The 24,544-nt window shown below is 42.2% G+C and overlaps 2 protein-coding genes across 28 annotated transcripts in view; one reads left to right on the top strand and one right to left on the bottom strand.

Moving 5' to 3' along the window:
• SNX3 (sorting nexin 3) overlaps positions 1-24,544 on the bottom strand; it is a 1,122,685-nt gene that overhangs the window by 343,935 nt on the left and 754,206 nt on the right. The window contains exon 1 of one of the 27 annotated variants that reach the window (XM_050789191.1): positions 1,636-1,645. The exons of the other annotated variants lie outside the window; for them this stretch is intronic. The gene's annotated coding sequence lies outside the window, so the exon portion shown is untranslated. Of the gene's footprint in view, positions 1-1,635; positions 1,646-24,544 lie in introns of those variants that run through there. 27 annotated transcript variants of the gene reach the window in all.
• The window catches only part of FOXO3 (forkhead box O3), a 125,640-nt gene that overhangs the window by 11,926 nt on the left and 89,170 nt on the right, over positions 1-24,544 (top strand). The window lies entirely within an intron of this gene.

The raw sequence follows: 24,544 nt of genomic DNA, 5'->3' as shown, positions 1-24,544 counted from the left end.
CTGAGAGGGAGTGAGTTTTTGTTGTTTTAAGCCCTGAAATTCGTGGTAATTTTTTTTATGGCAGTCCTAAGAAAGTAACCTAGGAGCCTAGGGATAGAAGAGTGAGAATGGCAGAGTTGCAGATGGAGAAGAATAAAAAGACCTTATTTAGATTCAAATTAAAGTGTTAATAATCATTCATAGGCGACTTTCTTGTCATCTACATTTCTTCTTTTTTTTTTATCCTGCAGTGAGGACAGAGGGAGGCATGAATTTTCCTTGATTTCCCAGTTAGAGCTACTAGAACATGGCCCTCTTTCGAATTTTGAATAAGGTGTGTCCTTCCCCCTATTCCCCTTCCTTACTGAATTTCTTTTTCTCTGCCTGTTTTGTGAACTGACAGTATGGCTGTGCTTGTTGATTGTGGGCTTGAGGTTTACAGTAAGTCCATGAAGTCTGGCTGAGGGCTTTGGTCTAGAAGAGTCAGTCTTTGAGGGGAGGGGAGGGAAAAGCCAGGGCTCCTCAGTGGAAGACAAGTGTGGAAGAAGCAGCCTCCTTTTGGCCCTGTCAGGGCTTGAGAAGTTGGAGGCATACCACGTTCACTGCTATCAGTGATGGTGGTAAGGCTAATCCAGATCTCTCTGGAGTTCCCTCAGTGTGTCCTATGCTTGGTTCAAGCCTTGCAACGTCTCACACACTTGGTCCTTCAGGCTCGTGTCCCCTGTGTTTATATTTACATCTGAAAAACCAGCTCTTCTATTAAAGCATAGAACGTTGAGTGGTTGTCCTCATAGAAGCAGCAGCAGTAGCAGTAGATATCTTGTAGGTACCCAGTAGGGTTTGGCTTGAAATGTTCAGACATTTAAGAATCAGAATTGTATCTGATTATTCTCATGTTTTAAAATAGTATTTTTGGGGAGGGGTGTCAGGGTTATATTAGAGATACAGTTTGGTTTTTACAATAAAAAGAGGAGTCTACACAAAACATTTCTGGCCTATTTATAATAACAATGACAGTAATAGTAGCTGTGATTTATTGAGCCCTTATTATGTGCCCGTTACTCAACTAAGTTTTTTACATTTAATATTGATCCTATAAGATAGGCATTTAAATGTAAACCCCAGTTTAAAGACAAGGAAATGGTTCAGAGAGGTGAAAGTAACTTACTTGGGATCCAAACCCAGGGCTCTCTGACTTGGGAGCATTTGCCTTTTCTAGTATACTTTCCTGTCTCCTGGAGTGTGGGTGGGACTTTGGGTGGGGTCCAGCAAGAAATTAAAGAGCTGTTGGCCAGGCGTGGTGGCTCATGCCTGTAATCCCAGCACTTTGGGAGGCCAAGGCGGGCAGATCATGAGATCAGGAGATCGAGACCATCCTGGCTAACACAGTGAAACCCCATCTCTACTAAAAATACAAAAAAAATTAGCCGGGCATGGTGTGGTGGTGGGTGCCTGTAGTCCCAGCTACTCAGGAGGCTGAGGCAGGAGAATGGCGTGAACCCGAGAGGCGGAGCTTGCAGTGAGCTGAGATTGCGCCACTGCACTCTAGTCTGGGTGACAGAACAAGACTCCATCTCATAAATAAATAAAATAAAAAATAAATAAAGAGGTGCCATTTTAAAAGTTTCTACTCTATGCCACATTCTTTACCTCTATCCCCAGGAATCCTCACCTTAATCCTTCTGAGTCCGTGTTGAATGCTCATCTTCAGAGTCGTGCTCACTCTGAGTAACAACACCTCTCTGTGTGCTGGTGGGAAGTGGACTAAGCTCTGTGATTTAGGCTCCTTCCATTGATTTTTGCATGAGCTAAGTAACTTTTAAGAATTAGCACGTACCTGACTGAGTCTTTAATGGGAGAGTAGGAATGGCTTGAGAATTCTGTTAGAAACCTGTTGGTTTGGTGATTCTCCATTTCTGTTTGGTCACTGCCAGGTGTGACCATGGTTTACTATGGGTCAGATGCACAGTGTATTATTTAGAACAATAGAGTGATGCATGGTCAGTAGAAATCTTTTGGGATGGGACCTTATCGCAGAAATTTCTGTGTTGGTACAGTAGGATATCTGTGCTTTTATAGGCTTCAAACAGGTGGATGAATGCAGGCAGCAATATCAAGAAAAGCAGATCTCAGGAAAAAAACACATTTACAAGGAGTTATTGGCAGTTTTGGTGCCAAATCAGAAATCATAATGAAAGATATTAAAAATATTTTGTGAGGTGGTCATCTCTTTGCAGTGCAGTTACTGAGAGGTTTAAAGGCAGGCTGCCAAGACAGAAACGTAAAATGTTGCATAATGCGAGTTGCTGGCCAGGTTAGTGTTTATCTCTACTGAAGAACCTACTGCTGTTGTCTTCAAGGTAAGAATATGTATGAAGAAGACCTAAAATGGTGGTTTTAATTGGCTACAGGAAGGCAGTGCTGTAAGATAAAATGTAGCTAACAGAATGCTGATTATCCCATATTATTTTGTGTATGTTGGAAAAAAATTACAGAACTCTCAGTTTCATAGTAAAGAGAGGTAAGTAGTGGTGTCTGGATAATGTCCAGAGGATAGACTGAAACTCTGTGATAAACGCGAGCAGGCGGAATGGTGGTGCTACCTGATAACCGAGTATAACAGCATGCAGGGGAGTGTGCGGCTGGAGGCAGCTGCAATAGAAGGTGGCAGTGCCACTGTGGACTTTTAAAGGGGCAACTCTGGGTACAAGCCTGAAGTGTAAGGAGGGCATAAAATTATATACAATTGAGCTTGTCTCTTTGAAAACTGGTTTTTTCTTTTTGCTACGTTAAAAAGATCAAGTGGATAGTTAAGTCATTAATTCAGGTAATTCCAACCACAAAACTACTCTTTTCCTGAAGTGTCCTAATCATTGATTTTTAAAAATGATATTTCTTTCATCATAAATTATCTGCATAATTGCTTTGGTTCCATATTTCATATTAAGCTTGGGCTGAGCGATGTTTAAATCCTCCTGCTCACCTTCCTCCATTTTCTTCCTATTTTATTTTACTTAATACCTAAAAAAAAAAAAAAAAAAAAAAAAACCTCGATGTAGATTAATTTTCTTTGTGATGGTTTCATAGAGTAAAACACTTTCCCTAGATCTCTTCATTCGAACTTTTCCTGTTGATAAATCACTGGGAAAAAAAAACAAAAAACTAATTTAAAAGCGTTGCGACGGGTCTTCCAGAGTTTTTACCTTACACATAGCTGTTCTAGGGCTTCCCGCCGACGTTTATTTCCAAACCAAGGACTTGTTAATCTCTTCCTTCATACTTTTGCGTCTGAGTCCGAATTGGGTACGGGTTTTTGTTGTCTTTGTTTTTGCAGTAGAAAACTTCAGTTGGTAGGATGAAAAGGAACAAATCTTTATTCACTTTCAGTATAGTTCCATTAACAGTATTAATGTGCCGTGCATGAATATACCTGTCATGCAGATTGAGGCCTGCAGACTAATAACATTTTGGGCAAGATAATTTTAAGTCAAAATTGAAGCTCTGAACCCAAACATTCTTTCAAATTTCTTTAAAATAATATCACTTAGATGAGGTGCATCATTTATGTAACCCTGAGAAGCCTGGAATTGACTTATGAAAATGTCATAGACCTGATTATTTTAAAGTAATCTTCGAGCTGATACTGTTGTGAGCATGTTTGCTTCAGAACACATGGAGTCTTAAGCTCATGGTAGATAATTTCCTAGGTGAACTAGTATAGCGTTTCTTCAAATTAGTGGCCTCGATCAGCCCTTCTCTCTCCAAGCCTGTCCAATAAGGATAAGTTTACGGCCTTCTTTTTAAATACACGCATGTCCTCTGCTGAACTGAATTATCTAAATCAGTCCTATTTAGTCTTCTCCCCTTCCAAGAAAGATCCTTATTTTAGACTGAAAGACTAAGAGATTTGGGCCATATTTTAGGTTTTATCATACTTATCCTTCATGTCATTTGTTAAGGTCAAGTTCAGCATTTAACTGTGGACATCATTTAGTAGGTGTTCCTTGGGAAGAGGCTTATTGAGAAGTTTATTCCAATAATCTCATAAAATCAGTGAATGCTTTCAGTTAATTTATCAGCAGCTGGTGCTCAGTAAGCAAGGTGCCATGTGTTAAATTAGGAAAGGCAACTGGCGCTGCTAGTGAAACCTGTGTCTTCTAAGTCAGCTTTAAAATAAATTGTGTACCAGACGAATGTTTCCATCAGAAATTACAATTCTTGTTTTTAAGATACAGCTTTATGCACATCTAAGTTTTCTCATCAGCCAAAAAAAAAATTTAAAAGAATGAGTCTGTTTAGCTTCTAATGCAGTGGAAATACATCTGGATTTTTATCTCTGGGCGCCCAGTGTTTGCCCTGTTGATGCGAGCAGAGATGATTTTCAGCTGACATCTTTGTTGCCTGCCCGGAGAGTCCCTGCTCTTTCCATTGACTGAGTTCTTCTAGCTAGTTTCTTTTGTGTTCATTGTTCTGCCTTAAACAGGATCATAAAGCTTTCTAAAAAATTTTTTTCAGCTGTTACCTCATGTGTCTGTGCTGGTCAAGGAGGAAGAGAAGAAAATAACTTAGTTTTATCATTTGCATCACATGATTTTACAGCTTTGAAAACCCATTTGTCAGTGTGGTTACTGGGAGGATGATTTCAGCTATTGAGTGCTCTGAGAGTTACTTCTTTAATCTCTTCCCCCTTCCTTCCCTGTTTAAAGAACAGTTAATTTTGCTGAGGGAGAAATTTTATTGTTTTTTTGATATATGATTTCAAAGTTGAACCTTTAAATGATTTCTGAAAAGTTAAAAGTTCTTTGCCCCAAGTTCTTAGTATCTCTTCTTAAAAAAAAAATAGTAATAATAGTATACCTTGTTAAAAGGGTTTCCTGGCATGTTCTTTGGACTGGTATCAAGTCTTTGGCACACGAAGGTACTTCCTTGATCATCTAGCCATTTCTAATATTTGAACCTGAGACAGCCAACATTGGGTTGATCTCTAGATTAGCCTCGCAGAATCTAACAGAGTAACCTCGGTTTCACTTATCCAGGTCACTCCTGGCTGCTGTCCCATTCTTGTCTTTTCCTTTTATATCTACTACACATTGTCTAAAGAGGGCTTATTCCCCTTCTTTTTCCCATCCACCGGTCACCTTACTCCTACATCAGTGGTTTTTCACCCTGGCTGCATTTTAGAATCACCTGAAGAGCTTTCAAAACCACCAGTGCCTAGGTACCATCGTAAGGCGGTTAGGCCAGAATCTCTCGGTATAGGGCCTGGGCATCTGTGTTTTTTAAGCTTCTCACGTGGTGATAATGTATAGCCAGGATTGAATGCCTCTATCTTAGAGAAATTAGATTTTGGCTGTGGAAGTTATCAGCTATTTTAGTATTGACTTTTAGACACATTTCAGCCCTCTTCTCCATAGGAAGCTCCACATGACAAGGAGTGCTATAAAGTTGCGATTAAAGAGTAAGGTTGGCTTCTAAGGGCAAGAGCATTATTATCACTTAACAAACTGTGTTTAACTGGGGTCTCCTCTTCTTTAATATAAGTGCATGTGATGTCTTTCGTTTCCAACTCCTACTCATTTTTCTAGTCTCTACTGGACCCTAGTTAACTTATTTTGAAGTTTTCAGGAATTTTTAAGAAGAGATGGTGCTGTTTTAAGTCATTGCATAAGACTTGAAAACTGAGACATATCAACTTACTATTCCTCTTTTGTGCAACCTAATCTAATATACCAGAAGGTTCCACCATATCCTGATGTTTGAAGGTAATGGTTCTCCAAGTGGTCCCTAGCCCAGCAGTGTCAATATCACATAGGAACTTTCTGGGAATGCAGATTCTCAGGCTTACCCCACACAGACTAAATCAGAAACTCTTTAACAAGCCCTCCAGGCGATTCTACTGCAAGCTGAGGTTTCAGAACCACTCTTTTTAAGTCATTTGCTAAGTCTCTGGAATTATTCTAGTGACGGGAATAAAAAATCTAACATCTAAGGCATCTTGGCTTCAGAATCATGGCAAGAAGGGGGAAAATATGGTGGTATCTGTTGAACTATAACAAAGCTCTAGCCCCTTGAGTATGCTGGACTTCCCACAGATCTGTGTTGCTCTGTAGCCTTCTGTACAAGGCAAGAATACTCACCTTTCAGGATCACAACAATAAAGGATCCATTCAGGGAACCACATGTTCACCTTAGGGCATATATTGTGTTCACGGAACTTGTGTTTAGGTTGGATTCATGGTTTTTTGTGTGTGTGTGATCTTTTTCTCTTGTTTGTTTTGGTCTTTTGAGGACATTCCTAGTTTTAAAACCACCATCAGACAGCGGAGTAGTTGTACTGACTCATCCCCAGACAGACATGGGACATGTGAGAGAAAGATAAGATAAAAATGTGCTGGGTGTTATCAGTGTGAGAGGCTCAGTGCAGTGAAGGGGAGAGTGACACGGCTCTCGTGACAAAGTCAGAGGTAAGGCAGGACATTCACCTTGGCTCAGGATCCTAAAAGGCACAGGACCTCTCCCACCACAGGTGGAGCGAGGTACAGATGCAAACAAGTATTGCTGCTTGTCAGTGTCACTGGACTCTGTAGTGCGTTAAGCAGGGCCTCATGATCAGCTAGCTATATCAAACCTAGCTGGTGGCTTTAGGAATGTAAACAGTGCAAAACACAGTGGGTTGGCCAGTTCTGGATGTTCATGTCAGGACCTTTTACCAGCTGCTTCAGAATGTTGCCTGAGATTCATAAACACTAAAACAAAACAAACTCCACTGGGATGACTTTGGATTACTATTCATTCTGCTGTTAGTGGCATTCCTTTTCCTACATGAAGCCATATCCAAGATGATATGGCTTGAGTGCTAAGCCTCCGACGTGCAGTCATCTGGGTTTTCTTCTTCGGGGAGTGGGTAGGGCAGGCCAGTCACTTTCCTCAGATTCACCAAGATTCCTGGGAAGGGTCAAGAAGACAGGTTCGGTGTTGGAACAACATCAGAAGGTCCACTTGGAAGGGAAAGTTGCATTGAGGGACTTCTGTCTGGGGTCAGAGTTTGGAGGAAAGTCCAAAATACTGTGCTGTTAACTGTGAGCAGCATTCCAAATTGGACTCCAGGAGAGTGCCAGGGACTTGTATGCGTTGGAAGTCAGATACAGCTGGTGGGCGCTGGAAGTGCTGGGGACAGTAGGAACTCTTCCTGAGCCGTCACCACTCAAACAAGTGAAATGTGTCAACACACGGCAGTTGCTCATCCATTTTGGTTTCCCCAAAGCATGGGCCTCTGCTTGCATGTTCTGGGGGCAAGGAGAGAGGGTATCTTGAAAGGATCTGGCATCAGGATCACTTCTATAGAGGAGTAAAACATCCGGTAGCAGTCCAGGAGTAAAGCCTGCCCAGTAGCAGTCCAGAAGGCTTGTCTCTCAACCCAAAGGAATCCCCAGTCCTTGGCTTCTGTGTCTCAGACATGGCGATAATGAGGGACATCACCTGCTTGACCCCTCTTTGAACATTTCCTTGAGGCTATAGAGGAGGCCTTTGGTTTAGAGACGGTCGGTGTCCTGACTTCTATGTGCTGCTGAATTGCGGAGTGGTAGTTGAAGTTGGAAAACTTTTAATTCCTCCCTGCCCAAAAGGGGCAAAAAGGACTAAATCTTCCTTCTGTGTTGGTGTGAATGGGTATGATGTGTACAGTCATAACCTTAGATTTATCTATTATTTTCATGGCTATAACTAAAAGCTACTGTTAATTGAACATTTATTAGCAGTGTGCCAGACACTGATGAGCTTTATGCATATTAGCTCTTCTTTTTTTTTTTTTTTTTTTTTGAGACGGAGTCTTGCTCTGTTGCCCAGGCTGAAGTGCAGTGGGGCAATCTTGGCTTACCACAACCTCTGCCTCCGGGGTTCAAGCAATTCACCTGCCTCAGGCTCCCTAGTAGTTGGGATTACAGACGCCCACCACCATGCTTGGCTAATTAGTAGAGACGGGGTTTCAGTATGTTGACCAGGCTTCTGTTTACACATTTCAAGCTCCTGACCTCATGACCCACCCGCCTTGGCCTCCCAAAGTGCTGGGATTACAGGCATGAGCCACCGCGCCCAGCCTTAGTTTTTCCTCTTTACTCATGAGGAAACTGAGGTGCAAAATGGCTAAGTGACTTGGCTGAGGCCACATAGTTGGTAAGTGATAGAAACGGGTCTCCTGTATCAATATGTCTCTACTTTGACCAAGGAAACGCCAAAGTCCATTTATCAAGGCTTTAGAGATCTTGATTTTATAATACTGCCTGAGACCTCACTGGGTTGTTCTTTTCTATCATATTTCCCATTTTGGTTTAAAAGAAGAGAAAGGAAGGGAGTTTAGGTGATCCATTAGAATTGAGACAGATGTGTTCTACCTAGCTGTCATTGTTTCAGAACCCATAGAAAGAACAAACTTGAGTGTTAGGTTGTAGACAAGCATTCACATTGAACACAAAAGGCTTTTCAGACTTGTACTTTTGTGAAGTGTGATTATCCTTAGGGATGGGACACTTCAAACTGTGTTTTTTCTCCAGGCTCTAGAGCAGATGTAAGTGATATTCCAGGAAGGGTGACCCAGCTCATCTTCTGCAGATTCAGAAATGACACACACAGATGAGTTTACTCTAAACTGCATTTAAACTTTCCTGTAGTCATTGCTTTCTCTCCCTCCCCCTACCCTTTCTGTGGAAGTTGAAGCAGACTAATTGTATATCATCTTCTGTTGAACAGCCACATCATGCATGGAAGCCAGTAGGTCATTTGGGTCTAGTTTTCATTCTTTTCTTTGGATCTGCTTCACAGTTTAAATTAGGCCCAGGACATTGTATATGGTGGTTTAAGAAGGTGACTGCAGCAGGCAGATGTTGAAAGATGGAAGCAGTAGGAGGAGGCCAAATTGTAGAGGACGGGGGTGGTAACTGGATTGGCAAATGGGGATTGAGGAGCATGGAAGGTGGCCCAGTCAAAATACCTTGGCAGAGGCTGGAGGGTTGTAGTTGTGTGATTGTGATGAAATATTACGGGTGATGGCTGGGTTTAGCAGTGTTAAGCCATTATGAAATTTCTTCAAAGAACATTATCAAGCAACACATATGTACTGCTGATTAAGCAGTATCATTAATGAGCATGCTTTATAATTTAAAATGCAAGCAGATTTGCTTTCAGTGTCAGTCATGGGACCACTGAGACACTTTAGGGAGGCAAGTGAACCACTGCAGTTCTTCCTATACTGGAAGGAAAAAGAGGAAAGCAAAGTTATTTTGTGGTTTTGGAATAGTTAAAAAAAAAAAAAAAAAATTTGTGTTTTGATAGTGCCTTCTAAAGAGTTCAGCATTATGAATCATTTCTTCTTTGTCAAGGTGAGAGAGGCATTCTGTCTGTGAACTAAATCTCCCGAAGTCGTCAGTGTTTGATGGGCAAAGGAAAGAGAAGAAAGAAATAGGAAACTGCCATGCCATCTTTCCCCCATTATCGCCCTTTCATGAAAAATGATCTGTGGCTCGCTGCCAAGACTTTGTTTAAAAAAACTTGGTTGTCTGGTATTTCTCATCTGCATGAAAAATAAAAAGTGTCTCCATTTTTTTTCTGAGATAAATGGTAAAGATAAAGCTTTCTTAATGTTTAAAAATATAGGCTGCATACTCTCCAAGAAAAAAAGCCCTACAAACAATGTCAGCTATTTTTGGAATATTATATAAACAGGTTTTAACTGTCATGTAGGGACAACGTATTTTTCCTGCACTCCTAACCCTCATAGGAAAAAAGGACATTGGCTCTTTCTTCACCGGCTTGGTGTAGGCCATTTATTTACTAGCCATCTAAGTAAGTGCCTGCCAGCTGCTTTTAGGTGACATCTAGGGATCATCCTAAACATGTTGTGTGCTAGATGTGGGAAGCAGGCCCAGCGGGCTAGGGCTGAATAGAAGTAAGAGTCTAGCGTGTGCTAAGAAGCCCAAGGTTCCCAGCCCTGTGTTGTACCCAGAGGCAGATTTTCATCTGTGGAGTCACCTGGGAATCTTTATATCCAGTTGTAAGAACACGGTAACATCCCTTTTCTCAGTCCAGACCAATAACATTTTAAACAGTTGCTGGACTTTAAAAAAAAAAAATTGTGTTTCCTGGCAGGTAAACAGATATTCCTAAAATAAAATAAGTGAACCATTTGTCAGATAATGCAGTTATTCTGGTTACCTTAATCCCTTTGTTAGGTTTTTGTCATGGAGAATAGTAGGTGACAGCTTTGAAGGATGTTAAACAGTGGGGTTATTTTTTTTTTCCCCAAGGAGACAGTTTTTAGGGCAGACTTCGAGTATTTTTTCTCTTGTTTTTGAGTATGTAGCTGTATATTAAGATAGGAAAGCCTACTCTGACCCAGGAAAAATAGGATGGTACACCAGTCCACCTGCCGAGTCTGTTATTCAGATTCTTGTTGGGTATAACTGCCTTCCATGTGATTCTCAGTACCTAGACCCCCTTCTCAGCAGCCCTGCTTTGTGTCCCTAATGTTCCCCCGTTCATCGCACCTGGACTGCTTCCTGAGGGATTTTCTAGGGGAAGGACTCACCTGAGATGCAAATTAATGCCAGATTGATGATGGAACTCCTGAGTCCTGAAACTCAGTGCCTTGGATGTCATCTGACCTACCCCTTTATTTTCTGGATGAGGATATTAAGGGTCAAAGATGTAAAGGAGGTGACTTGAAACCACCCAGTGAGGGCACTCTAACCTATGAACTGACTCTGTGGTCACCACCATTCTTACTGAGGAAGATCCACAGCTGTCTCATGAGCATCTGTGATGTGCCTGGACAGTCCTCGCTTCAGACCTCACTACTTTATTTTCTATGGAGGAATTAGGCTTTTTTTTCACTGTGGCTGGTGTGGGGGCATTCGGTGAAAAGGTAGCTATGGGAGACTTCAGGCAGCCAAAGTGCTACCTGATAAACCTCTGGACCTTGAAGAAGGACTGCCTGGTGGTAGCCCTATTATCCAGAGTGATGGGGCCTGAGTTTTCTGAGTGATTGTTACTTCGATGGTTGTGACTTTGCGAAAGAAGTATATTGCATGTAATGTTTCCAAGAATTAGTTACTCTGTGCCAGAGGAGTGGGCACATAAGCTGGATCGGTGGCTTTACTGGGCAGCAGTTGGCTGCAAGAGAAATTTGCAGTTTCACCAGTCTTAATGCTGGGCAACCCATACATTAAATAATATTTGGTGCACTTGGATATCTCTTATTGGGAATTAAGCCCCCAGAGCAGCTTTCTGTAACTGTTAAAGTCCGATGGATAATGCTAAGCTCTTCTTCAGGCACTGGAGAAGTTTGGCAGTCTCTGGAATAAGGAATTTGTTTGGCTTTGGCACTGATAGCCAAAATGCCACTTCTAGTCACTTTTAATATTACGGAGATTTCAGTCTCAGTGCCGATTATTGAAAAGTTTGTGGCAAATAAGGTTTCAGTGCTGTGGTGAAGCAATCTGTGTGTGCTTTAAAGGTAAATAAAAATACAGCATGTTTTCTGAGTATAATTCTTGTAGGCAGAGTTTTGTTGGTCACCCAGATGGTTAGAAGTTCTGGTCCTTCAGCAGTGTGGGTTGGTGGCAGTGGTGCTGGCTTCTGCAGCCTGTGCTGGTCCAGGCCTAAACTGGGAAAAGTATACATGTCCAGGGCTCGTGTGACTTGATCATATGGGGGCGTACTTCCTAGGTCACAGCCATGGTTATTCATCCGTTTACTTTCATTCCACCGGCACAGTAATGCATGGAATAAAGATGGACATACAAGTGAGTATTGCTTCTGATGAGTCTGCAGTATAGTGGTGGTAGGGATATGCAAACAGAAAGTTGCGCTATTTCTTGGGAGATGGTACTAATCCACCTTGCCTAGAAAGAAGGGAAGTATTGCTGAACTGTGCATCCTGGCATGTATCTCTGCCATCATTCATTATTTTCACCTTTGATAATGAAATTTCTGACAAGACAGGGTATCGTTGGAGTTCATTTTCTTTTGTTGATAAAAGTATTACTGTAATCAAAGAATTCCTTGCAGAAGTTTTGCAACCCTCAAGGAAAAGTGATAAAAAACAGACCCTGCATGATAGATTGCAGGGTTCAGGGAGGTGGGAGTTGTCCATCTTTTCGCGTTGGCTTTGCTTTTGTTTGTGTAACCATGAAAGGATACTGAATCTGCTTTTTGTAAAGGAGATAACTTTGGCTCATCCCTAACATGCAGAGTGTTGGGTGAATTAACGAGTGGAAGGCACGTAATAATGTGTGGCACTTATGTAGTATTTTGATGATTTCACCTAGAATCTTGCCATCTGGAAACTTGCATTTACTAGGATGTAGAGCCAATTTTGGATGATACTGAGTCCAATGTGTATTTAAAATGGTTTAGATTTTTCATTTTGGCTAAAATCTAGGTGGTTGTAGACTAATAGAATAACAATAATGATAGCCTTTCCTAAGGAGCTCTGAGCAGCCTCAGGAGTACTGTAATGAGAGGGTAAAAGACGAGAATCTTATCTTATTTCATAGTGATGCGGTTGAAACATGGTAGCCTGCAAGGTGGTAGAGCTGGCCCATTTTGAAATGAGAAGTTGAGTTCCTGATCTATGGCTTTGGCACTTGCTTTACCACCAAGAATTGCTATCTTCAAAATCTTCCAGCCATGAAGAATCTTTGCCATCTTATTTTCCCAGCTCCTGGGGAGCAGAGGTTTCCCACTTGGAGCTTAGATTTTGCTGAAAGCACCAAAATCCAGGCCTCAAAGATCTCTAAGTGGATCAGGGCATGGGGACCAGCTGTGCACTCTTGAGATTGGAGCCCAAGTTGGCAGGGAGGCCATGGCTCCTTCACTATCCTGGAAGGCTCTCTGCCCTCTTCCTCAGCACTTCAGCATAACAAGGCTGGGCTCTTGATCCTGAGACAGTTGGGAGTCTGCAAGGTGTGCCCCATGCTTTCCTTCGACGTAGAGATGCCTTTTACCTTCCATTAGAGTGCTTCAGAGGCTACTTAGGGTGCCTTAGGAAAAGGTATCGTTATTATTATTCCATTAGTCTGTAACCCTCTAGATTTTAGCTAAATGAAACTCTAAACCACTTAAAACACACTGGGCTCAGTAGCATCCAAAATCTCTCTGTGCTTATAGGCGTCTGTAGAGTGGTGGGCGTGCTGCCCCAGTGGCTGTCACTCTGGCTCCTGCCCTTATGTCTCCTTCAAGAGCACATGGAAGAGAGATGAGGGACACATGCCTAAGGTCAGCTTCCACCACATTCCTATCCCACTTTCTCAGCAGGCTTCCTACTTTTTCACTGCCTCTGAAATAGACACAGACCTGCCATTCCTGGAAGGCCTCAAGCCTCTGGAAAAGCAAAGATCACTTTTCCCCAAAGATGTTAATTCCAAACTTGTTTATGTTCCTCCTTAGAATGACAGCTTACAAAAATATGCGCAGTATTAAGAGTGGAAGCCTGAGGGTGAAGGACAGTATAGTACTTGACAGGTACTAGAATTAGGTCACACATTTCACTCTTGAGTTTCATAGCAGCTGGAGCAAAAAGAGACATAAGATTAGCTTCCAAACTTATAACTGCCTTTAAATAAAAACAGAAGCAGCATGGCTTTTTCTGTTATTCAGAAACTTTTTCTCTTGGGACATCATAAAGAGAACACTGATCTAATAAACGACATTCTCCTGCTTGAAATTTGGTTCTCTGAGGTAATGAGCCAGTCCATTAGTTTCAGTGTTCGTTCCTCAGTGGTGTATCTGTGTCCAGCTACCTGACCTTGTGAATATTTTTTTGACGTAACATGAGCTAAACTGAGTATGAATGGCTTCAGACTTAGGAGTGACTAGAACTTACAATTGAAGCAGTATGGATCAGTTTCTTTGGGAAGGTTCTTGGAGGAGCCCATGGGAGGAAACCCTGGACAGGTAGGAAAACTGAGGAAGCAGAAGAGGCAGGCAGAAGACAAAAATCCTGGCATAAGAAATTGTCAATACTGAGAAGTGGCAGGGACGTAGCAGAAGGGAATGGTTGAGGGAATACCAGGGGGCTGGTATGTAGTTGGTCCCCAACAGCAGTGCATTGGTGTACTCGACCCTCTAGTGTGATTCTGGGCATGAGACAAGACTCTGGTTTTCATGAAGCAGAGCATCAGGGAATGGGAGTCGGTGAGGAAATTACATTAACATTTATTGAGCACCATTCTCACAATAAACCTGAAGGAAAATTTTTTTTTTTTTTTTTTTTTTTTTTTAAAGTAGAGATCAGGTCTTGCTGTGTTGCCTAGGCTAGTCTTTTTTTTTTTTTTTTTGAGACGGAGTCTCACGCTGTTGCCCAGGCTGGAGTGCAGTGGCGCGATCTTGGCTCACTGCAAGCTCCGCCTCCCGGGTTCCCGCCATTCTCCTGCCTCAGCCTCCTGAGTAGCTGGGACTACAGGCACCCGCCACCGCGCCCGGCTAATTTTTTGTATTTTTAGTAGAGACGGGGTTTCACTGTGGTCTCGATCTCCTGACCTTGTGATCCGCCCGCCTCGGCCTCCCAAAGTGCTGGGATTACAGGCTTGAGCCACCGCGCCCGGCCGGCTAGTCTTGAACTCCTGGGCTCAAGCAGTCCTCTCACCTTGGCCTCCCAAAGTGCTGGGATTAGAGGTGTGAGCCACCGTGCCCAGCCTATTTGTTTTTAATTTCTGAAGAAACTGGGGCTAACAGCTGGGTCTGGCCCATGGCTGGTTCAGTAGGTATTTGGTGGACCAAGTTGACCAAGCTCACCCAGCTTCTGAGTGGCAGAGTGAGTATAAACCAGGTCTGCTCACTCCATTTCCTAGTTTTCTCACCTCTACCAGGGTCTCTGTTGCTCACAACAAGAGCTCAGGGCTGGGGCAAGCCTCTAGGTGACAGACAGATGAAGGGATCCTGCTGCTCTCTGGGGAAGAACTGGTCCCAGATTGCTCAAGGGAGAAAGAAGGTTTTGTTGAGGAGCATGAGATAGGGGGATTGATGGGAATAGGTGTCAGGCAGCCAGTGGAAGTTTTGTGTGCCCACCTGTGGCACATACGCAAATTCATACAAAAGTATATATATGTGTGTGTGCACACACACACACATCCCTCCCCCCCATACACGCACTTGTTCTACAGCTTGCTTTTGAAGTGAGAGCCCTGGCTCAGTGTTGGCCTTGTTTTTTCTCCCCTCCGTTTTAGACCAGTCTGTGTTCCTGCAAACAGACAAGGCATTGTTTAAAGTACAGTGTACTCTCCTGCTTTTGCATTGTCATCAGAAACCCTTGACGAAATGTTTAATTTTTCTCACAGAGGTTATCTGTACTTAGTTGACTTCCCTGATGGTACATTTGGTTCTGGAACCTGGAACTTTTCTTTTGCCCACCTGTGTTGTGTTAAGTCAGCCATAGGACACACATAAATATTTTTATAGAAAGCTTAAGGATTCTTTCGCTTTGAGATGACTCAGACCCATGTTTCCAAACTGGGACATGCACTAGAGAAGGGCTCCCCCATCCTCCCTCCTCCTCTAGCTTCTTGTCTGTGTAGCTGTCCTTCCTAATACCCACTGTTTGCAGTCAGGCAAAAGGAACATGCTTCCGAAGTGTAAGCTTCCATCTAAAAATGAACATAATTTAAAAGGCAACTTTTAAGTTAAAAGCTCTAAGTTCTGTGATAATCCGCTAACAGTTGCATTGCTTATGATCTCATTTACGAATGTGTTTTATCATCTTTATGTATAGCATTTAAAAATTCATGTACCTCAGGGTTTCCTAAGACAAAATAGAGTGTGTTTGGTCCAGTGTGATGGAGAAGTTTGATCCAAATCCGTTTTAAGGAGGAGAATGGAGGCTGCCATGGAGTCCTGTGGACTGTTTCGCAAGTAGTTGTTTTCCATGTTCCAGTTTTACTTAACTTCAGAAAATTATTGTTTTTGAAAATAAAGAAAAAATCTAAGTGGTAAAGAGAAATATAGGCTGTATTTAAACTGGCCTTTATACTTTTTCCTGGGCACACGCAGCCCACATTTTGGAGCTCTGTGACATAAGCACCCCCTGCCCCGGAGCTGGGAGTCTTGACCGGGCCAGGCCTTGGCTGCCGTGGGCTACACAGACACAAGCACAACCCAGATCTTTGTTTACTTCCTCTCCAAGTGCTGGGGACATTCAGTACTAAGAAGGACCGTGTGCTTGCACAAACACTCCTGCCAGCATTCTCTCAGCCCTGCCATTCCTGTCTTGGAAAGTTCTTCGTCTAAGGCAGGCTTTTGTTCTTAGAGTGCATGCATTATTCCCCGCCAGGCAGCCTTTTCCAGGTTTCCAGTGCAGACTTGCAGGCCCACTCCCCTGCAGCCTAGCCCAGGGGTGGAACCTTAGCTATAGTTGCCGTTAAGAGCAGGAGGAGGAGTTAGGCAGGGCTGACTGGCTGTTTATGTGAGTTTGTGACTGATGTCTCTGAAGAAAGCAGTGCCTTCTTCAGATCCTTATGGGAAATTTAGGGGACTTTTGGATTATACCGTGTTGCCTTTTGCTCATTCTAAGATAGAGCCTTCCAATTGCAAGTACGTTAAAAACACACAACTGTTGCCGGGCGCGGTGGCTCACGCCTGTAATCCCACCACTTTGGGAGGCTGAGGTGGGCGGATCACAAACTCAGGAGATTGGGACCATCCTCGCTAACACGGTGAAACCCTGTCTCTACTAAAAATACAAAAAAAATTAGTCAATTGTGGTGGCAGGCAGCTGAGGCAGGAGAATGGTGTAAGTAAACCCAGGAGGCGGAGCTTGCAGTGAGCCTGGATCGTGCCACTGCACTCCAGCCTGGGTGACAGAGCGAGACTCCGTCTCAAGAAAAAAAAAACACACACAACTGTTTCCTACTGAATGTTAGTCAAGCTTAACAGTGAATCTGCAATTTCATGAATAATCAAAACGAAAGCATGCTGCCGGGATGAACTGTTGCAAGAGCAGGTGCTATTTTTTTCCAGAAGCTTTTTGAGCCTCTGTCATGTTATGGGTATTAAGAGAGTTATTCTTAAAGGATATCATGTTCAGTGCAATGTCTTAATAAAAAACCTTAAACATAAGTATGCAGACAAACACAGGCATATAGCTGTATAAAGTTAAATGTGAAAACTGGAACTGATTAACAGGATTTAATTTAAATCTTTTTTTTTTTTTTTTTTGAGACAGGTTTACTCTGTCATGTGAGTGGCATGCTCACTGCAGCCTGGAACTCCTGGGCTCAAAGGATCCTCCCACCTCAGCCTCCTGAGTAGTTGGGACTACAAGCGTGAGCCACCACACCTAGCACCCACCTTTTTTTGGGAAATAATACAGATCGAGCATCCCTAATTTGAAAATTTGAAATCCAGAATGCTCCAAAATCTGAAACTTTTTGAGCATTGACATGACACCACAAGTGGGAAATTTCACATCCAATCTTACGGGAGGGGTTGCAGTCAATACTTTGTTCTGTGCACAAAATTATTTAAAATACTAAATAAAATTATCTTCAGGCTATGTGTATGAGGTGCATATGAAACATAAGTGAATTTCCTGTTTAAACTTGGGTCCTATCTGTAAGATATTTTATTATGTGTATGCAAATATTCCAAAATCTGAAGAAGTCTGAAATCTGAAACACTTCCAAGTAAATTGGATGAGGGGTACTCAACCTGTACTCAAATTAGAGGAAAAAAAAAAAGAAGTAATGGATAGACAAAAGAAAAGTACTTATTTAGAATTTACAATGGCCAAGAATTAGGAATGAAGAATTGAGACTGATGTTCTTGTCGGAATTTTGGATGCCTTGCTTGCAAATATGGTTTTAAAAATATGCAACTTTTCTCATTTTAGTATTGGGATTGTGGCTCTTTTTTGAGCCTCATATGACAGCTTTCAGATTGGAGATAACCTTAGAGCTCATCCTAGCTCAGCTGCCTCCCTTGACAGCAGACGAAATTAAGGCCCAGCACTTGGTGGTGGGCTCAGAGTGCCAAACTAGTTGATGAGGCAGAGTAGACAGGCAACATCCTTCTCATGTAGGTAGGCCTCATCCTTTAGAAGATGTTGCTGCCTGCCCTTGTGACTTGTAAAGATCTGTTTGAAGCATGGGTAGGGAGATGGGGGCTCAGGAGTGTTACGGCCTCTCATTTCACATCCCAGGTGTAGCTGGGACTCATTGGGTGACCTTTTAGAAACTGTTTTCATTTTTGTAACCCACATTGGGATAAGCATGGTCCATTGACAATGAGAATAACCAGGCCTGTTGTAGACAGGCAGCCATCCTGAAACTACTAGGTTTATACTTCTTATCTGCTAGAACAGAGTTTCCCAAGTTGTATTCCCTTGGAAACACGAGTAGTCATGCATCATTTGGGCAGCTAGGTTACACAAAATTTAAATGGTCTATGTATTTTCTTTTCCAGACAGAACTTCTCAGGGCAGCCCCACCTCAAGGGAAATCTCATCACATACTTCTGATGGTGGGGTAACTGGGAGTCAGCATGAATTCTAAAATTCTAAATAATCAGAAAAAAGCAGAATGGTCGGTACCCAAATTAAACTGAAGTCCTAAATCAAGTTCACTTTTCGGTCAGGCATTTGGGAAGCAGCATGTGAAAATTTGCTTGGATACAGTTTCCTCGTAGTTCTTCAGCAGCTTGAAATAACATCTTGAGCTGGCTGTAAACAAAACATCTCAAGTTACCGTTTTTCTTTCCGTTTGATTGAACCAGTTATTGTATAGGGAGGTGACACAAAACAAAACTTGGTGTTTCTGAAGCGGAGATTTTGGGATTGTACTTTATGCACAGTTACTTGTAAGTTCTGACTACTTTGAGAGAAAAATACTACGGTATCCTTAGAAAGTTTTATGTATGTGTTTTAAAGCTAAGCACCACCCTCTTTTTAGTGAAAAAATAGTGATATGTCAATACAAAGGGAATACTGCTCTACAGTAAGCAGGAACACACCACAGATACGTAGCATGGATGAATGTCAGAAACATTCTGAGAGAAAAATGCCTGAACAGAAGAGTACCTATTGTTTGATTCCATTTCTGTGGAATTCTAGAAAAGGCAAAACTAACTTATGGCAACAGGAAGCAGATCAGCGATTGCCGGGGGTGATGGGGATTGGAGGAGGTTGACTGCAAAATGGCAGAAGGGAACTTTTCGGGGAAATATGAAATGTTTTATATCTTAATTGTGGTGGTGCTTACACTGGTGTAAATATATTTGCCCAAATTCATGTAAGCATATGCTTAAAATGAGTGCAGTTTTTGGTATGTAAGTTACACCTCATAAAGTTGATTTGAACTGAAAAAAAGGGGTTAGAAAAGGCTGTGATTGAGATTTTTTTGTGTCACTTAAGGCCAGATAGTCCATTTATGCCAGTTTTTACAGTATTGTAAGCTATGCCCTTTGTGTTCACAATTCTTCAGTTACTCCTTTATTCGTCATCACTTAGGAGCCTTTCCATCTCGTCTGCCTTCCTCGTAGCCCCATGGTTTGAGCAATAGAAGTTCTTGGCTTTCAGGAGCCTCACAGTCCTTGTTAGTCATAAGCAAGAATGCATTTTACATTCACTTGAAATTATTTTCTAAGTAGGGGTTCCGGTGGTTTTCTGTAATGGAGGTATGGTGGAAGCTTGAGTGTATGTGTGTGGGAAGAGTCTGGGTGTTCCTCAGATCATTGTACCATGCTTCCTCACACCTGTCCAAGCTTCTGTGCAAATACTGAAATAAAGTGTCATGAATTTTGCTTCTGGCATTTGTCGGCCACAGCTGTGGCTTCGGGTTGCAGGTTTCAGAGTCTCGGAGAAGCCATTGGTTGGGAGGGCGCTGAGAATGGTTGGTGCGGGTAGTCATTGAGTGCTTAAGGCGAGGAGGATGATTCTTAGTGCACTCATTGCTCTCCAGTCTTTATCTCAATCCCGTTATAATTTAGAGAGGCATTTTCCCAGTGTGTCCACAGAGAGATGGATGCATGCTTAGGAATGCATAATTTAGTGAGCAGTCTGAACATCTAGATGTTGGGAATATTGTTGAGTGTTTATTTTGAAAGTTCAAGTCCTCCACGTTTAGTCAGTGTTAGCCTGTAAGAAAGAACTAGTTGTTCTTAATGGATCATGTTAGCTGGACTTGGTACAAGTGTTTTTTCTTAGAAGGGAGGATTACACGTTATAGTAACAAGATGTTCTTTTATTTCCTAGTTTATCAAAAGATTGTGAAATAGGGTGTGCAGATATTTTAGGTCATACTGTTTTTTAAATAGATGAGCTTGAAAGAGTGAGGAAAGGTTGTATCAGGTTAATTGGGCTTTAGTAAAGCTAAATAATTAGTGGGAGAAAGAAAAGTAAATACTAATTTTTTCCTTTGCTGTGTATTTCTTTTTCTTTTCTTTTTCTTTTTCTTTTTTTTTTTTTTTTTTTTGAGATGGAGTCTCGCTCTTTCTCCCAGGCTGGAGTGGAGTGGCACGACCTAAGCTCACTGTAACCTCTGCCTCCTGGGTCAAGTGATTCTCCTGCTTCAGCCTCCCGAGTAGCTGGGATTACAGGCACCTGCCACCACACCCAGCTCATTTTTATATTTGTAGTAGAGATGGGGTTTCACCATGTTGGCCAGGCTGGTCTCTAACTCCTGGCCTCAAATGATCCTCCTGCCTCAGCCTCCCAAAGTGCTGGGATTACAGGTGTAAGCCACCACACCTGGCCCCTTTGCTGTGTATTTTTCTTTTCTCTTTTTCTTTTTCAGTTCTTTTTTTTTTTTTTTTTTGAGACGGAGTCTCACCCTGTCACCCAGTCTGGAGTGTAGTGGTGCAATCTTGGCTCACTGCAACCTCCATCTCCTGGGTTCAAGTGATTCTCCTGCCTCAGCCTCTCAAGTAGCTGGGATTACGGGCATGTGCCACCACACCCAGCTAATTTTTGTACTTTTTTTGGTAGAGACGGGGTTTCACCATCTTGGCTGGGTTGGTCTTGAACGCCTGACCTCAGGTGATCCACCTGCCTCGGCCTCTCTAAGTCCTGGAATTACAGGTGTGAGCCACCATGATCAGCCTTTGCTGTGTATTTCTTTTGGGCATCTTTTGGCTTTGTGTTTGTGTAAACTTTGAGGTTTCTTAAAACTACCAAAGCAGTGAAGAGAAGATGGCAAACAGCTGTGTGCTGATAATCTTTTCCCTGTTTCTTGTTTTTCCCTGCCCTAAAAGTTGTGGAATTAATTTTAAATAGAAGGAAAAGGGCAGCTCGAGATGTTTAAATTTGACTTAAGTTTTAACTGAAGTTTGTTTGCAAAAAGAGGAAAATGGGTGAATAACTTTAGAGAAAAAAAAGGAGAGCCCCTGTTCTTCTCCTTCCTCTTCTAGGGAGAGTTATAGAATAAAAGGCTTATTTCATACTCCTAAGGTTTGGAAGTCTAATAAAGAAAACGAAACTGTGAAGTTACCATAGTAGTTTTGGTTTCTTATTAGTAAAATAAAGGTATGATCTAGCCCCATGGACCAAGGCAGCAGGAGGGGAGTCCCCAGGGTTTTTCTAAGGTCAGAGGTGTACAGCCTTTTCTTCCCTCCTTCCTGCCTCAGCCACCTCTCCCTCCCGCTTTTGCCTCCTGCTGATGCTTCTTTTGGGCTTGCTTGGGGCATGTTGTTTTGTTTTGCCGCTTTTTGAACTCTAAAAATATAGGTGGCAAATCCAAGGTCTGCCTTGCAGGCAGTGGCCCTGGTCTTTCCGGACCCCTGGTGCCCCATGGCCCTGTGGGTCTGGTGTGTCTTAAGTGACCCAGTAGGTGTAGGGGAGGATGGCCAGGCACTGGCATGTCCACTCACCCCCAAATCGGGCCTTGTTGAATGTGGCAGAGCTCCAGCTCTTTCCAAACATGACTCTTGCCAGTCCCTATGCTGTGAGATAAGAATGGGCTACATCTAAGCAAAGTTTTGTAGGCAGCTCTCCCTTCCTTTAGGTGCTTATGCAACCTTTTCAGCACGTTGGTACCTACGTGTCAGGGACAATGTGTGATTTTGGTGGAGATGCTTATAATCCGAAGTATTATAATGGTGGTTCCCCAAACAACACTAGGCTCAGATTTCAGTTTATCCTCCTAATATTGATGTTGTATTCAGGGATAGATTTTTCCCTCCCAGGTGTGACTTCTGCTCTTTCTGCTCCCCCTCCACCAAGCAGCTGGATTTTGCAAAACCTCATCAAGCCACAGGTTGTTGAGGCCTAAAACGTTCTTATTTCTGTTGAGCTTTTGAGAGGTATGAGCATAATTGTGTTTTTAGGTAGTGATGTGTAATGCAAATTGAATTTTTGGAAATACTGGGAAGTACTTCTGAAGGGGGAGGTAGAAAGAAAAAACTTTTTATTGTAACTGTGACCTCTGCATTCTTCAGCTTAAGCTAAATTTAATGATACATAGAAAAAGTTTGGGGCTTATTATATTGAATTCATTTCCCAAGCATACTCATTGTTTTGTAAGAAATACAACAAAGTTTTCGTTTTTTAATAACTCAGCAAAGGTACTGGGTACAGGGGACGGACCCCTTTGCCCTTTAATTGAGACCATTTACATAAGTTTTTGTAGTTTCTGTAACTTTTATTATTTTATGTTCTCTCTCATAGAAGTGTATGTTTCTGGAAGGAAGGTGATTTGTTAATACAAATCCTAAAGATAGATTTTTGCTCTTGAAAAGAAAGGATCAAAGAAAGCAAAAACCATATAAAATCTGCCTTCCTACATTTCCCATTCCTAAGACTTTAGGATAAAGTCTCCTCTCCCATTTTAAGTCACTACTGTCTAAGGGGTTTGTTTTTTTTTGCACACAACATGAAATTAGTGACCTCTCTGTTGGCACATGGTTATGAGGGGCCCGATGGTATTCAAATGCCAAGCTGCCATTTTACCTTGTTAGTGATGAGTTTGATAATTCTGCCAGAAATGGATTTTTACATTAATGGGCCAAGTATAGGACATTTTGAGATTCAGTAAGAAATATTTTAATGGTGGCAGCCCTGGTCCCCTTCATTTTGTCAGACTGCCCAAATACTGCTTCCCTCTTGTCTGTTTTGTTTAAACTTTCCATTCTTACTTTTTTCTTCCTAAAATGTTTCTTTACTTTAAAGAATGCCCCCAAAGCTTATAACCTGTCAGTGTGCATTATTTTACCATGTAGGTCAAATGCTTTATTTTCTACCTTTCTCTTCCCCATCCTATTACCCCTTAGCAATGAAAACATTTTTATACTACTATTTTTATTATTGTTTCCCAGTGGTTTTTGAGAAATAATGGACCTCTTTGAGGAAATGTGTGTTACCTGTTTTCTAGAAAAATGTGGTTACCTAGGACATTTTGCATGTGATTTGCATATGATTTCAGGGGCTTATGAACCCACTAAGTGCCATCCATGGACTCCTGGTTAATGCCCTAAACGAAAAAAAAAAAAAAAATCAAAGTAGAAGTAAGAATGTGGACTTAGAGGTATAGAGGGGAAAATGTCCAGATTACTTGAAAAGTTATGGGTTGGTGAATGAACATTTCCTCAATATGTTTTTTTAAGTAGGGAAGGAAAACACTTGTTTGCCAAGAGAATGAGAAAGTTAGCCGGGAGCGGTGGCTGAAGCCTGTAATCCCAGCACTTTGGGAGGCCGAGACAGGCGGATCACAAGGTCAGGAGATCGAGACCATCCTGGCTAACACGGTGAAACCCCGTCTCTACTAAAAAATACAAAAAACTAGCCGGGCGAGGTGGCGGGCGCCTGTAGTCCCAGCTACTCGGGAGGCTGAGGCAGGAGAATGGCGTAAACCCAGGAGGCGGAGCTTGCAGTGAGCTGAGATCCGGCCACAGCACTCCAGCCTGGGCGACAGAGCGAGACTCCGTCTCAAAAAAAAAAAAAAAAGAATGAGAAAGTTTAAGCAGGAAATGGAAATCGGAGATGGGTCACTAAGAAGCAATCTTTAGAGGAAAGTGGAAGGTAAATAAATGTGTACCTGTCCATAGACAAAGTTACAGGCAATTTGGGAGAATCCAGAACACTAGCCTAATTACACACTTTGTTTAAAAAGTGATCTGTGGTTTAAGAAAAGAATCTGGAAAATACTTAATATACACTGTCACCCGTTAGGAACTTCAGGATGCGTACTAGCAGATTGAAGCCTATGAGAAATCCTACAGTAAAGAAACCTGTTTTATATTGTTTAATGCAGCATATCCCAAACAGTTGCAGCTCAAAGGGATGCTTTTTGTTTTTTTGTTTTTTTAACAGAAAACAGTTATCAGCAGAACATACTTTGGGAAATAAACTGTTGGACTAAATAAAATAGGGTCTTTTCTAACTCTTTAGAGTCTGAAGTGTGGATGATATCCTGAATCACAATAAGCAGAGAAGATCCCAAAGGACTGGAGAGAAAATTTACTCTGGAGATGGCAGCAGCTAAGTGATAACAGAACTTGGCCATGCAGTCGTGTCTTAACTTGTCCCAAAAGGGAAGTGCCAGAATGCGGGTGATGCCATTGGGCTATGTTAGAGACACATCAACTCAGAGGT

The sequence above is a fragment of the Macaca thibetana genome, chromosome 4 (assembly GCF_024542745.1).
Source record: "Macaca thibetana thibetana isolate TM-01 chromosome 4, ASM2454274v1, whole genome shotgun sequence".
Taxonomy (NCBI): Eukaryota; Metazoa; Chordata; class Mammalia; order Primates; family Cercopithecidae; genus Macaca; species Macaca thibetana.
The sequence above is the reverse complement of the archived record's forward strand: the minus strand, read 5'-3'. Positions and strand labels throughout refer to the sequence as shown.